This window comes from Chiloscyllium plagiosum, unplaced genomic scaffold, assembly GCF_037043375.1.
Source record: "Chiloscyllium plagiosum isolate Xiang-an unplaced genomic scaffold, Cpla_swu_hap1 HiC_scaffold_43, whole genome shotgun sequence".
Lineage (NCBI taxonomy): Eukaryota > Metazoa > Chordata > Chondrichthyes > Orectolobiformes > Hemiscylliidae > Chiloscyllium > Chiloscyllium plagiosum.
In genome coordinates this window covers 4,934,419-4,946,146 of record NW_028270181.1, presented here as the reverse complement: position 1 = coordinate 4,946,146, position 11,728 = coordinate 4,934,419, and the positions used below count along the sequence as shown (strand labels likewise).

The 11,728-nt window shown below is 46.2% G+C and overlaps 1 long non-coding RNA gene across 1 annotated transcript in view; it reads right to left on the bottom strand.

The window, feature by feature from the left end:
• Positions 1–1,388: 1,388 nt before the first annotated feature.
• Positions 1,389–11,728, bottom strand: part of LOC148137423 (uncharacterized) — a 28,492-nt gene continuing 18,152 nt past the window's right edge. The window contains exon 3 of the long non-coding RNA XR_015754251.1: positions 1,389–2,832. This is a non-coding gene — a long non-coding RNA (uncharacterized LOC148137423). The remainder of the gene's footprint in view (positions 2,833–11,728) is intronic.

The following is an 11,728-nucleotide window of genomic DNA, read 5'->3' as shown; positions in this document are numbered from 1 at the left end:
CCTACGGTTTCCACAGTGATCTATCAGGATTTATATTGCATCATAAATCCATTCATTCTCATTGGGTTACTGCCTTCCTTAATAAAGCAGACAGACATCGAAATTTCACTTGACTGCATTAAAAATTCAAACATTAATACTCAGAGCATTTTACTATTGGCTCTGTTTTGTGGGCAGTAAACCAAGCTACTGAATTCTTTTCTATCTTTCACCCCATCGTGGCTAAACTATACTTCAACTTCATTTACAACAGGAACAAATATGTACATTTGTATAGCACCTTCAAATGCTGTAAAGTACTCGCAATGAGCTTCAAGCGAAGGTCATGAACCAAATTTTAGTCATAACTGATGGTCGAAGAGCCTGAAAATATGGAGAGAGAGAGAGAGAAGAGGGGAAAAGAGAGACGTAGAAATTTAGGAATGGAATTCCATAATTTAGGCATCTGAATGTACGGCTGTCACTGGTGAAGTGAATAAACTCGGGGACACGCAAGTGGCCAGAGTTGGAGGAGTACAGAGATCTCAGAATGTTGCAGGACTGGAGGAGAGAGGTGAAGATGTCGAGGAATTTGTAAACCCATCATGTTGCCAAACAGGAAGCTAGCATAAGTCAACGATCTGAAAGGTGGTGTATTTTCCCCATGACTTTGACATCCCTCCCTTTAGAAAATGAAGAAAACTCAAGAGGAAGGCTCCTGTTTATATACAATGAGTTATTCTCATCCAGACTGAACCTGTGAACACACTCAGTGGGGAGGCATTGGCTGAGTGGTATCATGGCTAAATTGTTAATTCAGAGACCCATATAATATTCTGGGGACCCGGGTTCAAATCCTGGCCACGGGCAGCTGGTGGATATTGAATTCAAGGCATATCTGAAATTGAAAGTCTAATGGTGAGCATGCAACCATTGCTGACCTTCAAGGAAAAGACCCATCTGGGTCACTAATGCCCTTTAAGGATGTTCACTGCCATCCTTACCTGGTCTGGACTACATGTGACTCCAGACTCACAGCACTGTGGTTGACTCTCAACTTCCATTTGGGCAATAAATATTGGCCAAACCAGTGACACCCTCATCCCATGAATGCATTTTTAAAACAACTAAGAATGGTAAGGTCCTAGGGAGTGTTGTTGAACAAAAAGACCTTGGAGTGGAGGTTCATAGCTCCTTGAAAGTGGAGTCGCAGGTAGTTAGGATAGTGAAGAAAGCATTTGGTATGCTTTCATTTATTGGTCAGAGTATTGAGTATCGGAGTTGGGAGGTCATTAGATTCCCTACAGTGCCCTTCAGCCCAACAAGTCCACACCGACCCTCCGAAGAGTAACCCACCCAGACGCATTCCCTACTCCCTACTAATGCACCTATCACTATGGGCAATTTAGCATGGCCAATTCACCTGACCTGCACATCTTTGGACTGTGGGAGGAAACCCACGCAGACATGGGGAGAACGTGCAAACTCCACACCGATAATTGCCCGAGGCTGGAATCAAACCCGGGTCCCTGGCGCTGCAAGGCAGCAGTGCTAACCACTGAGCCACCGTTCCAAACCCAGGTGCTCAATTTTATTATTTCAAAAAGGGTTTTGGGTGGGCAATAGCATTCTTCTGAGTTTTTCAGATCTTCAATGCTTTCTGACTGACATGGAACATAAGCAAGGGTGCTCATCCTCATTTGAAAATTCCAATAGTCATGTTGCAGCTGTACAGGACATTGGTCAGGCCACATTTGGAATATTGCGTGCAATTCTGGTCTCCTTCCTATTGAAAAGATGTTGTGAAACTTGAAACGGTTCAGAAAAGATTTACAAGGATGTTGCCAGGGTTGGAGGATCTGAGTTATAGGGAGAGGTTGAACAGGTTGGGGCTGTTTTCCCTGGAGCATCGGAGGCTGAGGGGTGACCTTATAGAGGTTTACAAAATTATGAGGGTCATGGATAGGATAAATAGACAAAGTCTTTTCCCTGGGGTCGGGGAGTCCAGAACTAGTGGGCATAGGTTTAGGGTGAGAGGGGAAAGATATAAAAGGGATCTAAGGGGCAACTTTTTCATGCAGAGGGTGGTACGTGTATGGAATGTGCTGCCAGAAGAAGTGGTGGAGGCTGGTACAATTGCCAAATTTAAAAGGCATTTGGATGGGTATATGAATAGGAAGGGTTTGGAGGGATATGGGCCAAGTGCTGGCAGATGGGACTAGATTGGGTTGGGATATCTGGTCGGCATGGACGGGTTGGACCAAAGGGTCTGTTTCTGTGCTGTACATCTCTATCACTCTATTAGTAAATGCGCGGGATAATTACAATTGCTGGTCTTACTGCAACTACCAATTCCACACCTTCCTCTGCCCTTGGAAAATCTGGCACACTGTGTTTTATTTGATAACCCATCTGTCAAGCAGCTCAGAAGGTTGAGCTGTGTAGAAAGTTGTTATATAAATGTAAGTTGCTGCTCAGCTATAGACACACATCCAGTCTTGCACTGTTGGCTTGGCAGTTCAAGGATATACCTCCTCCAGTAGCCCCAGCAGAGGATAATGAAGCAGCAAGTGATGCGCAGGCAAAGAAATGTTGGCAGGATTCACACCTGCTGGGCTTGAAAAGATTAATGACACTAAATGCAGGGAATGAACGGTCCAGTGGGTTCAGTTCACCCAGGCTTTCAGGCTGGTAATAAATCTTCCTTCATTTTACGTTTTCATTTGTAGATAAGGAAAACAATATTTCTCTTTCATTCAGACAAAGCTTCAGGAATCCTTCTCCCTCGCCGAAGTGTAGTTTAGACATCACCCACTTTGCTGTCGATTTGATCTGATATTTATAAAGAATCATCTGAAAGAACAGTAACAAGCAAGTAAAACATTCATTTCCCAGGATGTTATTCCTTGCCACCCAAAACTTTTAGCAACGTGATTGCGTACTTATTATGTGACTTTAAGACTCTTGAATTTAGTCTGAGTATTGATGATAGTGTGTTAATTTCAAATTCAGTTGTGTTCCTTCCACTTAAACAAAAGTATGAACGTATTCAGACTAGAGGGGCTTATGTCTCCTTCAGTAGGCACAGGATTAGATTAGATTCCCTACAATGTGGAAACAGGGCCTTCGGCCCAACCAGTCCACACCGACTCTCCAGTGTGTAACCCACCCAGACCTATTTCCTTCTAAATAATGTGCCTAACATTATAGGCAATTTAGCATGACCAATTCACCTGACCTGCACATCTTTGGACTGTGGGAAGAAACCGGAGCACCTGGAGGAAACCCATGCAGACATGGGGAGAATGTGCAAACTCCACACAGTCAGTCACGCGAGGCTGGAATCGAACCTGGGATCCTGGTGCTGTGAGGCAGCAGTGCTAACCACTGAGCCACCATGCCACCCCAGTAGGCATCGGATCACATGAACAGACAATTTAGGATTGGAAATAGGCTACTTTGTCCATCCTTGCTAATCAATAAGGTCAAGTCTGATCCACATTCTGACAGAATCAGTTACCCTCTCCCTTCCCCCTCCCCCCAGTTGCTTACCAATAATCTTATTCACCTCTGCCTTAAAAAATATTCAAAGATTCAGCTTCCTCCACCTTTTCAGGAATGGAGTTCCAAAGATTTATAACATTCTGTGAGAAAACAAATCTCTGTCTTAAACAGGTAATCTCTTATTTTTATAGAGTGACCCACTAGTTCTGGGTTCTCCCACAAGAGGAAACGTCCTCTGCGCATTTACCCTGTCAAGACCCCTCAGGATCGTATATGTTTCAGTCAAGTCTCCTCTAGCTTTTTTAACCAAGAGAAGAAAAATGATTGAAATATTCCTCGGCCTAACAGCCAGGTTTCAATGACTGAATGTCTAAAATGTCAAAGCCTGTCACACTCTCGTAAAAAATCCAATGCCGCATGATGGAATTAGAGAGGTTTTTGATCTGAGTGCACTGCTGTAACAAGTGCTGTGACACACACACAATGATAGTCCTTAAAATTAAGAGCAACTGTTGAGTCATGTGACTGATACCATAGAACAGAGCCCTGATCAAAATCTGTGTGTTGGCTGCATCATGTGACAGGAAAGATCAAACATATCCAAAAAAGGGGGCAGGAACCTGGAAGATTGGCAAAAAGAGAGGAAAACCAACACATTTGGAACATTGCATGCAGTTCTGGTTTCCAGACGACCAGAAGGATGTGGGTGCTCTGGAGAGGGTGTAAAGAAGGTTTACCAGGATGTTGTCTGGTCTAATTTTTCAAGCAATCACGATAATTTGCACCAAGGCAAAAAGGGTATTGTGGTATAAATTGTTGATTGTTTGCAATTTGGCATGTTTTGCAGTTGCCCTGATGAGTATGTGGGATATAGGTGAATTAATGTTATTTCTGCAATTATAAGTTCTGATACAGAGTAAATGAATTCACATTAGTTTGGGATTGTTTCGGACGAGAGCTGACTTAGCAAAAATGAGGAAACATATAATCCGTTAAAGAAAATGGTATGTTAGCATGAGACGTGATTACAGAACAATGGTGGATGTATGGGCAAACAGGGAAAACATCTGTACAGAGACACAGGAACAAACCCCAATTAAAAGGGCTTAGTGATAAGATGCTGTGAGGGGCAGCGCAGATGGAGGGAGCAGATAATGGTAAGCAAAGGATGGGATGACGTCAAACAATCTTATGGGAGCAGAGATAGACATTTGTCACTGACAAGGCCGGATAAACAGAAGTTGTGGGATCAGTCTTAAGGAAATGAGTGACGTAAGCGGAGGATGGGGGCAAACAATGGAATAAGGAAAACATATGGGAAAAAAACTGTATAAATTGCGAGAGTTTGTTGGGGTTTACTGTGCATTTGTCATTGCCTTACCTGGCAATTAGACATGGCACCCACTTGCAAGTGTACAAATAAACGACTCTGATTCAGATATTTGGTCTCGGACTGAAATTATTAAAGTGAGTGAGCTTTTGTTTCTCACAAGTACAAGATAAAAAGATTTGACAATATGTCTCTCTTCTATATTAATTCTCAGTATGTGAGAAGAGCAACCAAAATTTGTTGGGAGCAGAGTAAGTAGTTCAGGACCGGATCTGAGCGGGAGTGAACAGAGAGCACTGTGGGAAGGTCAGACATTTTGCTTCAAAATGGTTTCAACTGAGGAGGAACTGAAAAGTGACGTCACAGGAAGGCTGCGATTTGATTGGCTAATAAGGGGTCTGTGTTAAATTGAATCTTGTTAATTTATTGGCCACAATTTGTTTATTGGTTACATATATACTTGCATATGCAGAGATACAAAATCTGTTAAAAAAAAACAAATTCAAAACTAATTCAATAAAATAAGGATGGAGGGTGAAGTAATGTGTTGTTTCTGCATGATGTGGGAGCTCATGGAGCCTATTGTGGTTCCCAGTGACTGTGTCTGTAGTAAATGCTGGTTGCTGGACGAACTCCAGCTCATATTCGATAAGATAAGAGTCTGAGCTTCAAACATTGCAACACATCAGGGAGGGGGAAGAGTTACCTGGGTGCTGTATTTCAGGAGACAATCACATACCTTAGACTGGCAGGTCAGGCAGCATCCAGGGAACAGGAGAATCGACATTTCGGGCATGAAGAAGGGCTTATGCCCGAAACGTCGATTCTCCTGTTCCGTGGATGCTGCCTGACCTGCTGCGCTTTTCCAGCAACACATTTTCAGCTCTGATCTCCAGCATCTGCAGACCTCACTTTCTCCACATACCTTAGACTAACAACTCTAATTCAGCCCGTGGTCTGCGACAGGAGAGTGTGACTATGATTGAGGCAGGTAGAGGGATCCAGGGGGTAGACGGATCCAGGGGGTAGACTCACGGGAGCCTCAGCCTCTGTCCTTGTCCAACAGGTTTAAGAGTTTTGCTTCCCGTGTGGATGGGAATGGAGACTGCAGAGAAGATGAGCTGACTGACCGCAGCACCGTGGTGCAGGAAGCCATTCAAGTGGGGCAAGAGAGGAGAAATGTTGTAATTGGGGATAGTATAGTTAGAGGCATAGACACCGTTCTCTGTGACCAGGATCAAGAGTCCCAAAAGTTGTGTTGCCTGCCTGGTGCTCGAGTTCAGCATATCTCATCTGGGCTGCAGGGGAACTTGGAGTGGGAGGGTAAAGATCCAGTAGTCATGATCCACGTAGGTACCAGTGACATTGATAAAACTACTGGACAAACAAATGACAATGAGAAGAGGGACGGTTAATACAAGACTGAGTGTCTTATATCTAACTGCACACAGTATAAGGAATAAGGTAACTGAGCTTGTGGCACAGATCAAAATTGCTAGGTATGATGTGGTGAGCATCACAGAGACGTGACTGCAAGGGGACCAGGATTGGGAGCTGAATATTCCAGGATATACATCCTATTGAAAAGACAGGCAGGTGGGCAGAGGGGGTGGGGTTGCCCTATTAGAAAGAAATTAAATTAAATCAATAGTAAGAAACAAAGTTGGGTCAGATGGTGTATAATCTGTGTGGGTAGAATTAAGGAACTTCAAAAGATGAAAAAAAAACATAGTTGGAGTTAAGTACAGACCTCCTAATAGTAGTCAGGAGCTGGGGCACAAGATACACCAGGAGATAGAAAATATGTGTAGGAAAGACAAAGTTCATGATCATGGGGCATTTCAATATGCAGATGGACTGGGAAAAATCAGGTTGGTAGTGGATTGCAAGAAAAGGAATTTATGGAATGTCTACGAGATAAGTACAGAAGGATCTGGGAATGTTAGTTGAGGATTCTCTAAAGGTAAACATGCAGATTGAGTCCGTGATTAAGAAAGCGAATGCAATGTTGTCAATTATCTCAAGAGGATTGGAATATAAAAGCACCGTTATGCTACTGAGACTTTATAAAGCTCTGGTTAGGCCCCATTTGAAGTACTGTGTCCAGTTTGGTCCCCACACCTCAGGAAGGACATACTGGCACTGGAGCGTGTCTAGCGGAGATTCACACGGATGATCCCTGGAATGGTAGGTCTAACATATGAGGAACGGCTGAGGATCCTGGGATTGTATTCATTGGAGTTTAGAAGATTAAGGGGAGATCTAATAGAAACTTACAAGATAATACATGGCTTGGAGAGGGTGGACGCCAGGAAATTGTTTCCGTTAGGCGAGGAGACTAGGACCCATGGACACAGCCTTAGAATTAGAGGGGGTAAATTCAGAACAGAAATGCAGAGACATTTCTTCAGCCAGAGAGTGGTGGAGGCTGGGATGCTAAATGTCTTCAAGGCAGAAATTGATAAATTCTTGATGTCACAAGGAATTATGGGCAACGGGGAGAATGCGGGTAAGTGGAGTTGAAATGCCCATCGCCATGATTGAATGGTGGAGTGAACTCGATGGGCCGAATGGCCTTACTTCTGCTCCTATGTCTTATGGTCTTATAACGTTTTGAAGAAACTGGTGATGGTGCCCACTAGGGAACATGCAATACTGGATTTAGTGTTGTACAATGAGGCAGACTTGATAAGGGAGCTTAAGGTGAAGGAACCCTTAGGAGGCAATGATCTTAATATGATTGAATTTGCTCTGCAATTTGAGAGGGAGAAAATAGAATCAGAGGTTATAGTATTACAGCTGAATAAAGGCAACTACAGAGGCATGAGAGGTCACTATATGCATTAATGATCTAGATAAAGGAACTGAGGGCATTCTGGCTAAATTACAACCATAAGAGAAAATGCTGGAAAATCTCAGCAGGTCTGGCAGCATCTGTAAGGAGAGAAAAGAGCTGATGTTTCGAGTCTAACTGACCCTTTGTCAAAGCTAAAAAAAGGGGGAGAAATAGGGAGGTATTTATACGAGGCTGAGAGAAGGCTCCAGAAGCAAAAGTAGCAATAAAGAGGTGATAATGACAGTGCATGGAGAGATTATAGGGAGATTAGGAGCCGTGAATGACCAAGGCTGAAGCCAGTGCTGTGTGACAAAATATGTGGGGGATGGGGGGGATGGGTGAAGCAGAGGCAAAATGGAAAACAGGGGAGAAGAGTAGCAAAGGGGGAAGAGGAGAGGAAAAAAGTGATGAGAGAATGGGGAGCGAGAGAAGGAGAGACAAATCAAAAAATAAGAGGTACAGAACAGTGAAAATAAATATAAAAAAAGATAAATAAATGTTGAGAGCCCTGTCAATAACTGTAGGTGGGAAGCCATGGTTGGAGAAGAAGGTGCACATATTAAGAGCACCACTTTGGAAAGTGGCCTCATCGGAACAAATGCGACAGAGGCAAAGGAGCTGAGAGAAAGGGATAGAGTCCTTACTGGACAGAGGGTGAGAAGAGCTGTAGTCCAGATAGCCCACAGCTCGACAGCATGTGGTCCATCTCCCACGCCACGACCCTCACCCCCTCCCTCCCCTCCCAGAACAAGGACAGGGTCCCTCTTGTTCTCCCCTTTCACCCCACCAGCCTTCACATGCAAAGAATAATCCTCTGCCATTTTCGCCAACTCCAACACGATGCCACCACATCTTCCCTTCTCTCCCCCTGTCTGCATTCTGCAGAGATCGTTCCTTCCAGGACAACCTAGCCCACCCCTCCATCACACTAACACCTCTCCCATCACACACGGCAGCTTCCCATCACACCCGGCACCTTCCCATCACACCCGGCACCTCTCCCATCACACCCGGCACCTTCCCATCACACCTAACACCTCTCCCATCACACACGGCACCTTCCCAACACACCCGGCACCTCTCCCATCACACGTAACACCTCTCCCATCACACCTAACACCTCTCCCATCACACGTAACTCTCCCATCACACCTAACACCTCTCCCATCACACCTAACACCTCTCCCATCACACCTAACATCTCTCCCATCACACCTAACACCTCTCCCATCACACCCGGCACCTCTCCCATCACACCCGGCACTTCTCCCATCACACCCGGCACCTTCCCATCACACCCAGCACATTCCCATCACACCCGGCACCTCTCCCATCACACCTAACACCTCTCCCATCACACCCGGCACCTCTCCCATCACACCCGGCACCTTCCCATCACACCCGGCACCTCTCCCATCACACCTAACACCTCTCCCATCACACCTAACACCTCTCCCATCACACACGGCACCTTCCCATCACACCCGGCACCTTCCCATCACACCCGGCACCTCTCCCATCACACCTAACACCTCTCCCATCAGACCTAACACCTCTCCCATCACACCCAGCACCTTCCCATCACACCCGGCACCTCTCCCATCACACCTAACACCTCTCCCATCACACCTAACACCTCTCCCATCACACCCGGCACCTCTCCCATCACACCTAACACCTCTCCCATCACACCCGGCACCTCTCCCATCCCACACGGCACCTTCCCATCACACACGGCACTTTCCCATTACACACGGCATCTCTCCCATCACACCCGGCACCTTCCCATCACACCTAACACCTCTCCCATCACACCTAACACCTCTCCCATCACACACGGCACCTTCCCATCACACCCGGCACCTTCCCATCACACCCGGCACCTCTCCCATCACACCTAACACCTCTCCCATCACACCCAGCACATTCCCATCCCACACGGCACCTTCCCATCACACACGGCACTTTCCCATTACACACGGCACCTCTCCCATCACACCCGGCACCTTCCCATCACACCTAACACCTCTCCCATCACACACGGCACCTTCCCATCACACACGGCACCTCTCCTATCACACCCAGCACCTCTCCCATCACACCCGGCACCTCTCCCATCACACCTAACACCTCTCCCATCACACCCAGCACATTCCCATCACACCCGGCACCTCTCCCATCCCACACGGCACCTTCCCATCACACACGGCACTTTCCCATTACACACGGCACCTCTCCCATCACACCCGGCACCTTCCCATCACACCTAACACCTCCCCCATCACACCTAACACCTCTCCCATCACACACGGCACCTTCCCATCACACCCGGCACCTCTCCCATCACACACGGCACCTTCCCATCACACATGGCACCTCTCCCATCACACCTAACACCTCTCCCATCACACCTAACACCTCTCCCATCACACCCAGCACATTCCCATCACACCCGGCACCTTCCCATCACACCCAGAACCTCTCCCATCACACCCAGCACCTTCCCATCACATCTAACACCTCTCCCATCACACCCAGCACCTCTCCCATCACACCCGGCACCTTCCCATCACACCCAGCACCTCTCCCATCACACCCGGCACCTTCCCATCACATCTAGCACCTCTCCCATCACACACGGCACCTTCCCATGCAATCGCAGAAGGTGCAACACCTGCCCCTTTACCTCTTCCATGCTCACCATCCAAGGCCCCAGACACTCATTTCAGATTAAGCAGCGTTTCACTTGTACCTCTTTCAATTTGGTCAATTGCATTCGTTGCTCCCAATGTGGTCTCCTCTATATCGGAGAGACAAAACGCCGACTGGGCGATCGCTTTGCTGAGCACCTTTGGTCTGTACGCAATCAGGTCCCAGACCTTCCCGTGGCTTGCCACTTCAACACCCAATCCTGCTCCCATGCCCACATGTCTGCGCTTGACCTGCTGCAATGTTCCAGTGAAGCTCAACGCAAACTGGAGGAACAGCATCTCACCTTCCGACTAGGCCCGTTACAGCCTGCCGGTCTCAACATTGAATTCAGATGATTATCCCATCTCGAGCCCTCTGTTTTCATTCTGCTCCGAAATTTTATTTCATTTATTTTATTTATTTTTTAAAATTAAAAAAAAAATTTCCCTGTTCTGTACCTCTTATTCCTTAATTGTCTCTCTTTCTCTCGCTCCCCACTCTCTCATCACCTTTTTCCTCTCCTCTTCCCCCTTTGCTACCCTTCTCCCCTGCTTTCCATTTTGCCTCTGCTTCACCCATCCCCCACATATTTTGTCACATAGCACTGGCTTCAGCCTTGGTCACTCACAGCTCCTAGTCTCCCTGTAATCTCTCTGTGCACTGTCATTATCACCTCTTTATTGCTGCCTTTGCTTCTGGAGCCAGGACTCACCTTCTCTCAGCCTCGTATAAATACCTCCTTATTTCTCCCCCTTTTTTTTAAGCTTTGACAAAGGGTCAGTGAGACTTGAAACGTCAGCTCTTTTCTCTCCTTACAGATGTTGCCGGACCTGCTGAGATTTTCCAGCATTTTCTCTTTTGGTTTCTATTTTGGTTTCAGATTCCAGTATCCGCAGTAATTTGCTTTTATCCTGGCTAACTTTACAGATGATACAAAGATAGGTAAAGGACAGGTGGCATTGAGTAGGTAGGGAGGCTGCAGAAGGATTTAGACAGGCTAGGAGAGTGGGTAAAGAAGTGGCCGATGGAATACAGTGTGGGAAAGTGTGAGATCATGCACTTAGATAGGAAGAATAGAGGCATGGACTATTTTTTAAATGGGGAGAAAATTCAGAAATCTAAAGTGCAAAGAATCTTGGGATTTGTAGTCCAGGATTCTCTCAAGGTTGCACGTTGAGTCAGTAGTCAGGCAGCAAATGCAATGACGCTATTTATTTTGAGAGGACTTGGATATAAGCAGGGTTGTACTTTAGAGGGTCTAAAAGGCTCTGGTCAGACCACAGTTAGAGTATTGTGCGCAGTTTTGGGCCTCATATCTCAGGAAGGATGTAGTGGCCCTGGAGCATTCTCTAAGGAGATTCACAAGAATGGTCCCAGGAATGAAAAGC